This window comes from Haliotis asinina, chromosome 4 (assembly GCF_037392515.1).
Source record: "Haliotis asinina isolate JCU_RB_2024 chromosome 4, JCU_Hal_asi_v2, whole genome shotgun sequence".
NCBI lineage: Eukaryota > Metazoa > Mollusca > Gastropoda > Lepetellida > Haliotidae > Haliotis > Haliotis asinina.
In genome coordinates, this window is record NC_090283.1 from 47,178,859 (window position 1) to 47,192,896 (window position 14,038).

The 14,038-nt window shown below is 43.1% G+C and overlaps 1 pseudogene; it reads left to right on the forward strand.

Annotated features, from left to right (window-relative positions):
• The first annotated feature begins 5,401 nt into the window (after positions 1–5,401).
• Positions 5,402–9,088, forward strand: LOC137282528 (tripartite motif-containing protein 66-like; annotated as a pseudogene).
• The last annotated feature ends 4,950 nt before the right edge of the window (positions 9,089–14,038 follow it).

A 14,038-nucleotide genomic window follows, 5' to 3' on the forward strand; every position in this document is an offset into this window, starting at 1 on the left:
TTTTTTTTTTTTTTAGTTGTTGTTGTTGTTGGTGGTGGTGGTGGTGTTTTAATGATGTGCAATAGGGATGGATTTGGCCACACATTTGTGACAATAGGAGGTCAAACATGACAAATGATGCACGTGGTAGGGGAATAAAACAGAGACTTGGTATATGGCGTTCTTAATCTACGGCAAAACAATGTCTTCACCACGACAACGGGTGAGTGCCTTTTAGAAGAACTTTGTTTCCTCATCAATGAGTCTACTCGTCCAACATCAACTGTTTCTATTATATGTAGGGCAGTCTATGAGGTGGCCTATGGGGTGGTCTAATCGATTAAGTGTCCGCTTGTCACCCTGAAGACCCGGGTTCCATTCCTCACGTGGGTACAATAGGTTAAGCCCATTTCTAGTAATGTTGCTTTATTTTTATTTAGTGATCAACTCTGACTCTGATTGTTGACAATCTGTCTCCGATTATCTACCAGTCACCACCGGCAACAACATTTCTCACACAATACAATAAATCGACTTTGACCACAGTATGAATCCAACAGTTTTCAGCCCAGTCAACTCAGTCTACCCAAAGTGGCAAAGGGGACCTCCAGCTCAAAGACCCAAAAATAGTCTCTCAAGTGATGAAGCGTTGATACTGACATCGTTGAAAAACCAAACTCGGGCACTACTCAGGAACATTAGAAACCTGCCCAAGATAGAACAATCTGTAGTCAAATGTCATGAACTCGAATAATATCCCCGAATAATATTCTTGAATGTTTCTGTCACCAGTGAAAACGCCCACGACAACCAAATCATCAGTAATATTTGGGACACTTATCAAGGAGGTGAAAGAATATTCCACGTTATCATCAATACCAGTAATGGACACAGGTCCTCCCCAATACTCCACACTAGTTCAACATGGCTGAAAAGAAATTAAAACATTTCCCCAAACTGTCCACTTTTATGTATACAGAATGAAGGATCTCGCATAGTGTTGACATGACTTCATGAAAGACAAAATTTCAAAATCTAACGAAGGCACCATACTGTATTCATCTGGGACCCTCGAAGTGAAGTATTTTCTGTCAACTGGGTTCACTCGTGAAATACAAACGTTTCAGTTCACATACAACTATGTATGACAATGAGACCTCAGCACCAAGTTAGACACACACCTTCTGTACAATGTGATTCTTCTACCACGGTGATGACAAACAGTCACAGTCCGTTCAACATAGCTTGGTGTCGCTTGGCATGCCATTTCATTGAAGCTATGGACAGGCTTTGTCCTGCATGGGTCGCTCATCACTACTAGATACTTCATTTAGTCGGTAGTCCATTGTACTTTTCCCAACACTCACTCATTTACCACACGCACGCACAACTAGTTCACTGTATGCAAATATTCATTATTTACTCAGTTGTCTGGTGATGTCATGACTATTTCTGCCAGCTGTAAATGCAAAACCCGGAAACACCGTGTCTGATATATGAATCGTATGTTAAAAAGACTTCTTAGATTCACTAAGAACAAAACACGTCACAAGCAACCCTGTCGGAACCGTTATCTGGTTAATCATGTCTTATGGCAGTATTTGAATGATACATACTTGACTTGTTTCACCTGCATGATTACGGGAGGATGTTATCACCATTAACTGGATGTTGAGATAACACATCAAACAATAACATATCTGACCTTGTTATCAACGATATGTATGCTCTAATACATAATATATGACATATGTTTACACTACTACACTATACTATAGGGCTTGTACCTGGTATATCAGTATATTTAGTGACACTTTTCAGTTAAGGTAAGACCACACAACTAAACATTTCCTGGAATTGCAAGCAGATCTTCATGAATTCATTTTACCCACAACGTCGAGTGAAAAAAAGTGCGAAGGACCTAGCTACACAGTTCTATTGGTTGGTTGGTTGGTTGGTTGGTTGGTTGGTTTGATCTTCAACGTCGCACTCAACATTATTCCAGCTATATATTGGAACGGACTAAATTATACAATTTCAGTGAAAAGTTCGATCTTGCTAGCTATTCTCGAAACCTTCGTAGCCTTGGGAAGTTTTTAAGTCCGTTCTTAACACATTGGATGCAGTTAAGAATTCTTAGGGCTACGAACGATTCGAGAATACGGGCCCAGAGCATATAATGACCGCACTTGATCATAAACACTCATCACAGGGCACCCGTGGCGAGCCACCTCCTAGTGGTGGGTGCTGGGTAACGCTAAGACGATAAATATTAACTCACTCACTCACTCACTCATCACAGAGGTCGTCAGCCCAACGAATAGCCCGGGATAGCCCTTCACGAGTGTTCGGAATAGCTCAACGTCATTTTTCGACAGAGTCGACAAGAGTGCAAAATCTGACAATTAGATCGTTTCAAATATTTGAATGAAACAAGTTTACAAATCTTTACACGTGAATATGATGCATACTGACAGGTTCGTTGTGTGTATGAATTATTGCTAAGTGTGATGAAACACGGTAGGAACTGGGCGGGATGTGGCGTCAGCTGTATGGTAATACCCGACACCGATCTATATGCTGATTATATGGTAGGAAATTTATAGCATTGACCAATCAGTAGTCGTGTTACATACTAAGTTGAATTAGAACAAAGACTTGCTCAACAGCAATCAACACCAGTCAGCATCCATATTTTAGTCAGAGAGAGCTAACTCAATGTAATCAAGCATTCGAGGCATTCAGTACTTACAAACTCTGCTTGTTATCATGTTGTTATCAGTGGCGATTCAGCACAGATAACAATGACCACAAAGGAATTGTTGTTTTACTGACAAATTGCAGTGATATGTATTGCCAGTGTAAGGTTCTACACAGTTCGAGTCTGTTTTCAAGCTCACAAAATAATGTGTATCAGTCTGCAGTTAATGATAACCGTCACTGAGACTTGTACCAAGTCAAGGACTATGGTCCTCCTTTAGATCATTTTCTTAACCTTTGTTCATTTCAACTGAGGGAGGGAGGGAGTTCAGTTTTACGCCACACTCACCAATATTCCAACTATATGGCGGCGAATAATCGAGTCTGGACCAGACAATCCAGTGATCAACAACATGAGCATCGATCTGCTCAACTGGGAACCGATGACATGTGTCAACCATGTCAGGGAGCCTGACCACCCGATCCCGTTAGTCGCCTCTTACGACAAGCATAGTCGCCTTTTATGGCAAGCATGGGTTGCAGAAGGCCTATTCTACCCAGGGACCTTCAAGGGTCTCATTACAAGACATCATTATATGTTTGTCAAGGAATACGTGGTCTTGAAGTTGTTTTTGTTTTAATCTAAAAAAACACGAATTTTAATCATGCATACTGAATGAATATTGGGCAATGAATATGAATTCTAATTGTGTGGACTGTATCTACATATTTGACAAACGTTATTTGCTAGTAGGGGACCAACTTGGAGGAGTGAGGTCAGATGTCAACGTCGTCTTTACGCCACTTGGTGATGGCTAGTACGGATGTGACTTTATGTTGCATTCAGCAATATCACTGCGAGGATCACCACAAATGGACCTCACTCTTTGAAGTGAGTGAGTGAGTTTAGTTTTACGCCGCACTCACCAATATTCCAGCTATATGGCGGCGGTCTGTAAATAATCGAGTCTGGACCAGATAATCCAGTGATCAACAACATGAGCATCGATCTGCGCAATTGGGAACCGATGACATGTGTCAACCAAGTCAGCGAGCCATGACCACCCGATCCCGTTAGTCGCCTCTTACGACAAGCATAGTCGCCTTTTATGGCAAGAATGGGTTGCTGAAGGCCTATTCTACCCCGGGACCTTCACGGGTCCCACTCTTTGAACCATGTGTGGAACCGAACATGGGTCTTCGACGTGACAAGCACACGCTTTAAACACTTGGGTACCCCACTGCACCTGCAGATGTACAGATGTGCAGGCGGCTTTGTATTTACCTACAGTGCATGGACTTTGCGTTTACAGGTCGTGTGACAGTCTTTACGTCACCATCACGGGGTACCTGCATATCACCTGTACAACAAGGAAGATGAACCTCCAGGTAGGTGTGTGTTGCACCGTCGCCACATGTTCCGATTAAGGTGTCTTCATACAGATATATTTGCAGAGTAAATCAGCGAAATACACACGTCATTATTGTAGTGTATGTAATGTCTATGTGGACCTTGATTTCAGTTTTCCCGATCTGACGTCAGGGCAAACAAGTAAACCCTTCATTGTCACTTCAGGCCCCACTCCTCGTTGTGTGTTGTGCATGATGTATGCTGATAAATGGTCACTAGTGTTAGGTGGCTCTCGATGTGGGAAACAGAGTAGTGTTGTTGAAGGTGGAACCGGGGAAATGGCATAGATGTACATTATTTGTTGTGCGCCCGTACACGCCTCTACTACATCCTCCAGATTCCCACCAGTGCTCCCTCCTCCAATGATCAAGCCTAATATCAATACCCGGCTCTACTCATTTCCCTGCTCTCCCTCCCCCAAGTAAAAGTCTCAAAGTCCTGACCCACCAGTCCTCCCTCCTTCCCACTCAGGTCCTACTCCCACCTGCCGCTCCCTCCTACCCTACTGTCCACAACACATGTACCTGCCTCTCCCTCCTACTCTAATGTCCACAACACATGTACCTGCCACTCCCTCATACCCTACTGTCCACAGCACATGTGCCTGCCTCTCCCTCCTACCCTACTGTCCACAATACATGTACCTGCCACTCCCTCCTACCCTACTGTCCACAATACATATACCTGCCTCTCCCTCCTACCCTAGTGTCCACAATACATGTACCTGCCTCTCCCTCATCCCCTGTTATCTCTCCTACCCGTGCCTTTCTCTCCTCTCCACCCGTCTCTCCTTCCTCCCCTAATATCTCCTTTTCGTACCCACCTCACACGCATCTTATGGGTTCCCTCTTACCCATACCCGCATGTCACTCCTCACCTGTTCGTCCCCTTCCAGTACCCGCATCTCCCTCTTGCTCCAACACACCTCTCCCTCCGCCATGTGTCTCCACTCTCTCTGTCCTTCCGGTACCCGCCTCTCCCTTCCCACAGTCTCTCCAATCTCCCTGTCCCACGACATACTCTACTCCCTCATTCCAAACGCTCTACCCACTTCCTCTTACCGCCTCACGCCTCTCCATCGTCCCCTACCTCTCCCTCTTTCACTCCTACTCATACCCGCCTGTCCCTCTTGCTCTTATCCGCCTCACCCGCACACTTTGCCCCTACCACCCCATCCATCTTCTCCTCTTTTTATCCGCCTCACCCGCACACTTTGCCCCTACCACCCCATCCATCTTCTCCTCCTCCTATCCGCCTCACCCGCCTGCTCTTACCCCGGAATTTAGGGTGATGTGATAATTTTGTTTCAGAATGGATGACTTCCCCAAATGTACTGTCTGTCAGCAGCTGTTTACCCTGAAGGGCCCCACCCCTTACCTACTGCCCTGTCTCCATGCCGTGTGTGAGACATGTGTGACATCTGCCGCTGGTGGTGTGATATCATGTTCCGCATGTCAGAGGGAGGTTAACGTAACAGACACAAGTCTCCAGAAGGATGCATTGAGACAGAAGGAAATATTCCACCTCACAGCCAAATATCGCCCTACACAGCTTCTTTGTACACATGACGATGACGGCAACCAGGCTGTGTGTTGGTGTCAGGAGTGTAAAGGGTTCCTCTGTGAATGCTGCCAGAACATGCACAGCAGTTTTAAACCTACCAGACCACATGTTGTTGAAACCATCGTGGAAACAGCACCAGGAAACATACATGCTGAACCAGTTTGTAAGCTTCATAAGCGTTATCCTCTGGAATACTTTGACAAGAACTGCAACATTGTAATCTGTGCCAAATGCAGACTTGGCGACCACGCTGAGCACGACGCTGGAGATGTAGTAGTAGCTGCCGATGCTGCTAAAGGACGGATAGAACAACATGTGAAGACTGTGACTGCACATCATACTTCTCACCAAGCATACCTGAAGAGCATCAACAAAGCCGTGAATGACACACAGGAGGCAAGCAGTGCTCTGAAGGAGACCATCCACCACACTTTCCATTCTCTGAGGACACAACTCGATCAAGGAGAGAAGGAGCTGATCATCGATCTTGACAATCAGACGAAGGAGGAACTGTCAAATATACGCACTGAACAAGTCACTTCTGAAGGTGAGAGTGAATAATGCAAGTGGACCTTAGACTACATCAAGACCGTGTTCAAATATGCTTCAAACTTGGACTTCCTGACACTGGAGAGTCCAATACAAGACACAGCGAAGAACCACCTCAGATCAGCTCCAACAGAGCTCCACCGTTCACCAGCAACCGCCTTTAACACAAGAGGACTAGAGAAATTGAAATTGGTCATCTCTGAGTTTGGGTCTCTCATTAACGAAGGAACAGCACGTGATGAACACACGCTGACAGGTAATTAGTTTTCGCTTTGGCTATTTATGTTATAAATTTCATTTATTCATTTCCTAGTATATTGTCAAGTGTTTTCGAGAAGGCTTTGTCAGAAAAATTGCTAGCTTATTGATATTTATAAGATTGTGAGCTGCTGTTTGTTCTATTCTTTCTCGCTAAAAAAACTGGGTGAAACGCAAGAGGATGGATTTGTGTGTGTTACAGACAGAGGTACACAGACAGATGACATCCCTCGGACGGAGCCAGTTAAGACAGAGGTACACAGACAGATGACATCCCTCGGACGGAGCCAGTTAAGACAGAGGTACACAGACAGATGACATCCCTCGGACGGAGCCACTTAAGACAGAGGTACACAGACAGATGACATCCCTCGGACGGAGCCACTTAAGACAGAGGTACACAGACAGATGACATCCCTCGGACGGAGCCACTTAAGACACAGGTACACAGACAGATGACATCCCTCGGACGGAGCCAGTGAATACATTCAAGCATGTAAGCAATTCTTAATAAGCATGGGTATATGTGTCTCGTAGTCTCGTAGTCTCCGAGGTAATACTCGATATTAACACCTGTGTGCAGATTATGTTCATACTGAACTTATATTAGAAGCGATACAAGCTTACGAAATCTTGGACTGCGACATTAAGATGTATTCTTTTGTTTCAAATTGAAGCTTCCGAAGACAGCTAACGTTCCAACAACACAACCACAAGATTTTGGTGAGAGTAACTTCAGTTATTTTGGAAAATACATAATGGAAAATAACGTTACTACATGTCCCTTTATTCTTCATTCAATATTTTCAGAAGCACATGCTTTTTAACTCCTTTGTAATTCAAACAGAAACAGTTTTTGAATGGGCATCATTACCCAGTTACTAATAGTTGAACAGCCAACTGGGTCACATGACTAACCATTCTTGTCACTCTCTCCTCCATCACCCGACGAGGCTAGTGGGAGGTACATTGGGTTCCTGTAATCTCCAGAAAGTCTTCAATCAACACAGATATTCTCATCATCACTCAGCACGTCAGATGCTTCATCCGTGAATCTACGGTCGCTTCATGCACCGTAGCCTTTTGCAACAGTTCACCACTCACATAATGAACCTTATGGAGTGGCGATTTGAAGAGGGAAGAAATCGTCATCACCAGGACTTTACAAGCAGTGAAGCCTGACTGGGTGTGGTCCCCCCACTTCACGGATAAATATTGGAAGAACAGGACTGATCTACCGGCGTCGTAGTTCCCAGATTGGAAAAGCAATAGACATAGTTATATGGCAGCCAACAGAATCCATCATGCACTGACCGATCGCCGATTCTGTAAGCATAGCGAGCATGAGTTAGGATAAGTAAAAATATGTAATTTTCTGACTCATGACGTCAAGCCCTCCTAACTGCCCCATGCAGGCACTTTAGATCCACAATAATTCTCGAGTCAGGCTCATATTTACAGAGAGAGTGACACGCATGGTTAGTCATGTGGCCCATTTGGCGGGAAAACATGGTGGCTTCTTTGGGTGATTGTAAAAATATAACCGAACAACTGCTTTTTATATCTTATGGTTTAGTACACTGTATAAGAACGGTTTAGATAATGGTGTTTATACATATCAGTTTTTATTCGGAAATGTCTATTTCTGACTACTGACAGTAAATCAGCTCAACGGACAAAATGTTTCATGAAGTGTTTATTTCCTTGTCAGACAATACAAAATTTTATAAAAACATTTGGAATACCCATACAATATTTTCACAGAATAATTATGTGCATTTTAGTGACAGTGTTGATAGAATTCATTGAAAATGGCGCCCCATCATTCAGTCCGCTATTTTGTGAACATTGAAACGAGGTTGACAATAAGATGTCTAGTTTGTTGTCTGAAGTCGGTAAATTTGCTAAAGTGTAAACAAAATGTATATTTCCAGCTCCTAAACAACAGCTGGACGCCGCTCGAGCCAACAAAGACAGATGCCACGTAACTACAGACGGTCAACTGGTCAACTCGCCGTCCACCACACAACACAGACACAGCGGCAAGTTACGGAAATACCTGGGTACATGTGCCTCCACTCCCATCCCACTTCCTCCATCCCCCGCTACTGTGACCCCTGCCCCACACACCCCACATTACTGGGAGACACACTCTAGTGTGGGTGTGGTGGATGGAGGGTTATGGAGGTATCTCGTCCTGGAGATGGGTGTGGGGGAGGAGAGTCAGGTGGATAGTGCGTGGTGTGTTTGTCTGCAGCGTCGCTCCTGGTGTGCCAGTGTACAGAGTTGTGGCACTCACCGGGGTAGTCTCTGTACCAGGGTGTGGCAGCAGAGGGAGGAGGGGAAGTGTTACAGTAACACAATGTCTGACACACCCGGTACACATGCCACCCTCCACTATGGTGTTGTACTCGATGTGGGGAGGGGGAGACTCGCCTTCATCGACCTGGACAGAGAGGCTGTTTCAGCCAAGATGGATGTTGAGTGGAGGGAGTCTCTTCTTCCCGTGTTTGGTGTTGGTCCGCCACACCGCTACACAGTCAACATGAAGGTTATTAGTGGGGCAGATATCACCATGACTGGCACCAAGATGTCGCTTATCTGCGACGCCTTGAATTAGACAATAAAATAAACATGACATTGTGAAAACATGTAAGTGTGACTTATTTATTTAAACTGTCGGATGTAATTGTAGTGGATGAGGCGGACGTATAAGTTGTCTGTCTATGTGTTGTTTGCTGTGTACAAGAATGTAACGAGGTCAGCTAAATCTGTTGTTCTTCTACTTGACTGGATTCTGTGGGATGTTACAAACATTTTGCATCCACACATGACTATTGTTATGATTATTATTCTTCAGTCGTTGACAAGTTTATCATACATTTCGTACATGTCTGGGAAATATCACAACAAATAACAAATCATGAATTTATTTATCGTTTTCTTGCTTCGTTTTTTTCCTGTAAAACAAATATTTAAATTGACACATAGCTGTGATGAAATTATTGTAGTTGTGAATCACATATTCCATATAATTTGATGTCAAGAAATATGATGAAAGTGATTGAAGCGGACACAGAATGTCCCCGTTTACATTTTGTGACATGCATTCAGAAATACAATCAAGTTCGCAGAATCATTTGTTTTCCTAATTAGATTAGAAATCCAAATAAACTACGAAACGTGTAAATGATTGGATTGTGCTTATTGTGTGGGATATAGATTATATAACACATGGGGCGCATTCTACTTTGGTATTATGTGCTAAGTGTACACAGTGATATTAACTATGGTTTCAACTAGAAAAACATTCAGGTTTTCAATCTACTATTTGCCCAAATCAATAATGTCTTTTTTGTAACAATAGCAGCCAGAGGACGCCATCTATGACCTTGTTTCACACATGCTTGGGTGGGAGGGGAATTCTCTTTATAGGATAGTAAACAAGACGTAGTTTTGAACTGCTCTTATTTTGTGTTTACATTGGACTAGACTGGCCAAATGTCTTATACATAGTTAGAGAACAGTGTGAATCAATCTGTTTTCTCCCAAGAAATAGTGTCTTGTCAAACCCAACAAAACATCGTAGATTGGTATTTTCCCAATGGAGATGTTATTCTGTGCTGATTCACTGGACATTCCAAGGGATATTATAAGGTAAGTTCATGTTCATGTTCATTAGACAAGTGTTAATCCAAACACTCGTGCAATCCAATAATAATGATGAAAATACAAACTGTTATATCCAGGGTATTCGGCCATTGACCTCAGTCCTACTGAGTGAGACCGGAGTGAGTTCGATAATTGTTCTACGCTGATTGGTCCAAACTCATGGCGTGATGTTATGGTATGATGCTATGATGTCACAGGGTCCGGGGTCATTGACCCCTTGGTCGGCAGTAGTCGCACGGGGATGTCAGCCAGGTGTTTGACCGAGCCACCAACAAAGTGTTCTCCGAGGTCATTGTGAGGTCATGCTTCCAGACTATGGCTTCTAGTCTATGCCTAATGAGGTCACACATGTGTTCGATGACGTTATAAACAAAATATGGGATAATTGTATATTTCAGCCCTTATACAACAATAATAAATATTTTATGAAAAAATTAAATTTTTCAAGTGAAGTTGGCATGCATTTAGTGTGGAGATGTACCCGCAGATGTGAACTCACAATACTTCGACAGTCATTCACAACGTGATATACAACGCGCAATAGGCTGCACGCTATCTGTCACCAACAAACAGTATTATATATACAATACACTTGTAGGATATCGGGTACTGGCGAAATGGGTTGTTGGGTGGAATAATACAGAGACAAGTTATGTTTACATGTATTTATCGGCAGGTTATGTGGTTTGTATATACGAGGTTTGCTAATGTAAACAAATAGTTTGGGTGGCGTATAAATACACTTCTACTTTCACTTCCAACTAGTGGATTGACGTCGTTATCTTGTAGCCATTATTTCTACCTATTACTCAAGTTTAGCTGTAAAGTTCCGTTGGAATTTCATTCATAGGTCATAATGTGTAGATGGGTGTCAGTCATATCCCTTCGCTGTCCGCCATGTTGGATGCGGAAGTGGAAGGTGCGCAGTGCTGCAGTGAAGTTGTTTATTGTTGCGTAGCCAGTCATATCATTTCGCTGTGGCCTTCCGGATGCTATCTCACGGGGTATATAATAGCCTGATGCGACGAAGGTCCCCTTTTAAACTGAATACTTTAGGACAATTTGTTGTTTTAGATCGACCATCAAGTAACCATAAGGGTTCTGGGTAGCCCTTTGAAACTGGTCCATGAAATATATGTAATTTCCCTGATACATCGATATCTGCCTTGCCAAAGTCATGATGGATTATTGATCGATAGGGTTATTGAACAGAAGCAGATAATAACAGTTCCTTCATTGTGTTCAGAAGTTTTGGTTCAAGGCAATCACTGAGAGATTGCAATGACAACTTCCTTCCGTAAACAAATCTGTAGTGCATGGATCTTTGCTGGCTGTTCAAGGAGTTTGAATGGCATTATACACGGAGTGCCATCGTCTTACAACCACATAATATGTTTAGGACAAGGTTTAATGTTCGTCCGTTGTGAAAGCTGCTAAGTTGGTTCTCCTACAGGAAATCGGCCGTGAAACGATCGTGGTAATTGGTGCCTAAATATTTCCAAAGCACCCACATGTGGCTGCACTGATGTCTTGAGGAGGAGGCTTCTGCTGTTGCTGCTGTTGCTGTAGAGGACGAGAAGGAGGAGGAGGAGGATGCTTGAGATCTTCTCCTGAATGTTTTGTTCGAATATGACATGACAAATCATGAGCCCAAATATATTGTTTGGAGCATACAGGACAGGGATGCATGTTCACACGTCAGCGGACCTATTGCAAATGAGACAAGTAGCCTTTTTTGTCTAAAAATCTGTTTTCATTCACTTTGTTGACAGTGCTTCCAGGGTGTTTTCCCGGGTGCCAATAAATATTTAAATGAAAATTACGATACTTCTAATATGATTACAGTTAAAATGGCTTTTTAATATCTACATGTCAACTCTTGATGGTGTTTTTACAGTCGGGTATACCACTGATTACCAAAATAGCAAAACCATGTTTGTACTGAAATGTTACGTTGTCGTGACATTGTCACGACCACAGAATAGAACGTGATGAATTCTTCATAAACAATGACCTCAGTGTCAGAAGCTGACGTAAATAATCAAAAGGACTACTCAGTGCTCAGTGTCACAACAGAGTATTTAAGATCATGGCAAGACATTGTTGGGCACATTTCATCAAAACCAGACTTAAGTGTCTTGTTTGTAAAGGGACAGTTGGAGACAAACAAAATGCTATCAGTTGTGACACATGTAATGATCGCACCCATCGAGCATGTGCAACCGTATTTGTGAAGATTCCACCTGCATGTGCAACAAGTGCAAGCAAGCAAGCATAGATGTCGTTATGAGCCAGTTCGAGATCAGTTTAATCAGTAGTGTCCCCACAGAGACAGGTGTCACGATGTTGCCCACCTGACAGGGCCAGATCCATCACGAAGTGGCAAAGACAATTGCACAGAAGAAGAGAGTTGTTTTAATTATTTGTTTACTAATATCTATTTTCAAACAATATTTCAATTTGGTATCCTTCTTTAAGCAATGAAATACAATGATAATTGATAGATGAATATATTTCAGGTCCATCCTTGATGCTACTCTCAACCGTGCGACAAACCTCATCCCACTGCCGTCGCTGAACAGACCGACACAGTAGTGGAGACTGGTTCTCAGAAATTGAAGAAAAACCTAGAGCTAAGTAGTGGTACATAGACGGGGCTTTCAAGGTGGCGAGGAACCCTTTACTACAACTTCTCTCCATCCACAGCTTTGTGGGAAAGAACCTGAGGATGGTGCTGCTAGCATTTGCCATGATGTCACGTCATAAGTCTGTGGATTAAAAGATCGTCTTTCGTCGCATTTTGCGGCTCCTCCCTAATCAACCAAGCATGACAACTATTGTGATGGACTTTGAACTACCTACTTGGAAGGCCATACGTGATGTGTTTGATGAGCAGGTCTGCATCCTTGGCTGTTTATTCCACCCCATCCAAGCCATGTGGAGGAAATGCCAGCTCCTCGGGTTGTGGGTAGGCATGCTGAAGAAGTCGTGATTGATTAAAGACTCAAGATCTCATTAACCCTATCGCTCACAGCTAATTTAAATGATTAGAACTACACATACATGCATATTCCCTCTTCCCAGATTGCCTACAGGAGACATGGGAGTATCCACAGCTTCATCAGGAACATCATGGCCTTGACATTCATGGCCTTCCCGCCACCGATACTGGACGTATTTTCTACAAATTGAAGGCAACACCAAACATAAGAAGTTCATAGACTACGTTGACCACCAGTGAATACAGCATGACATGTTCACTCTAAGGTCATGGTCAGTCTTCAAGGTAACCGTCCTCACAAATATTAATGTTGAATTTAATAATGTCTTCTTATTTTTTATTACAATTGATGGAAAACGAATTATCTATTCGGAAAGTTACATGTTTTATACATTTCATATTTAACTAAAAAAAACATTTTATCGTTACATTCAAGGTTGGCACTTGCGACTGAAGACAAATATACTCTCTCTAGGTTGGCGTATTCCAACTGGCTGAAACGTGGAAGACAGAGGCCGACATGGTGAATCTTCAGACTAGACCTTTGCAGAACGGTGTTTCAGACATCCCGTGTGAGGACAGGCAGAGCCAGAAGTGTAGCTCTGCAGCCGATACTGAGGTGGCGATTTCAGTCTGATGTCTCTCCTCACAACCTGCGCACAGATCCACGGTCCAGTCGAGTCAAGTGTACAAAATAGGACGTGTTTATTGTTTATATTGAATATTTGTGGACAGAAGACAATGCATGTTTGCATGTCAGAGCAAACGTGTCTATAGAAGCGGGTAGGTCCATCTTGACCCCTTGCTTCCCATAATAGATCGCATAATCATTCATATTGGTAAAGGAGTTGGGATAGTCTTTGGCCTGCAAATAGTAATATTTGGTCCATTTGTTAGGGTCATCC